The sequence below is a fragment of the Pristis pectinata genome, chromosome 34 (genome assembly GCF_009764475.1).
Source record: "Pristis pectinata isolate sPriPec2 chromosome 34, sPriPec2.1.pri, whole genome shotgun sequence".
Lineage (NCBI taxonomy): Eukaryota > Metazoa > Chordata > Chondrichthyes > Rhinopristiformes > Pristidae > Pristis > Pristis pectinata.
In genome coordinates, this window is record NC_067438.1 from 19,526,662 (window position 1) to 19,527,602 (window position 941).

General features: G+C 46.5%; 1 non-coding gene across 1 annotated transcript; it reads right to left on the bottom strand.

Annotated features, from left to right (window-relative positions):
• Nucleotides 1-549: 549 nt before the first annotated feature.
• On the bottom strand, nucleotides 550-623 carry trnat-cgu (transfer RNA threonine (anticodon CGU)). The gene has a single exon. It is a non-coding gene; the product is annotated as a tRNA-Thr (tRNA).
• Between the last annotated feature and the right edge of the window lie 318 nt (nucleotides 624-941).

A 941-nucleotide genomic window follows, 5' to 3' on the forward strand; every position in this document is an offset into this window, starting at 1 on the left:
TCACAAATCACCGTGTCTGTGTCAATTATATCATTTTAGGTCTCAAGAACAGTCCTTAGTTGTAGTGGAAGAGTTTGGACAGGTAGAAATCGTGGCCCACATTTAATCGAAACAAATGGGTGTAAAACCATTTAATATCAATCTGCATTCCAGCTCATTTTTGCAGAGCTGCTATTGCCGTGTCTTGAAATACAGAGTGAACTGGTCGGCCGTCAGGTCTAAAAGACCTTTGTAACGCGTGATGGGATCGTTTGTCGACAGGAGCAGCGAAAGGGCACAAAGCAGGATACGGTCGCGTATGAAAACGATTGTCTCCCTCAACGAACCGCGCACCGCAACAACGTAAGGAAACGGTAAACAAAGGCATTGGGAGCGTCTTCTGGTTGAACTGTTCGCCCTGTTTCTTGGTCCGCAGACACCAACAGTTCTGTAAACCTTTGGAAGCTTTTTATTTGTTCTGTTGCTTTTTGCTTTATGCTTGGAGGTCCGTGAACGCCGGTGCGGTGCTTGCATGGAGCCCGCCGTCATCACACTGCATTCAGCTCATAAAGGCTCCGCTGGGAGTTGAACCCAGGATCTCCTGTTTACGAGACAGGCGCTTTGACCAGTTAAGCCACAGAGCCCTCCGCCGACTTACAGCTGTAATAATGAGATGCACCTTGCATTAACTTCTCTTGTTCGTCTGATGGCGAGGGAATTGCTTCAGATTCTGCTCGTTTTTTTTTCAGATCCCCTGCTCCATCTACTTCCAAACATTGTATCACCGTATCCAGTAACGGATTCTCCGCAGTGACAATTCCGCCTGATTTACTGAACGCTTCTTTCCCTCCTTTTGCACCACCCCAAACCCTTCACCTGCTACCTTCGCTCTTTATGTTTGATCTGACCACAGATTCAGAATTCCTCACAAGTGAAATAAAATAGACAAAGGAATCAATAGC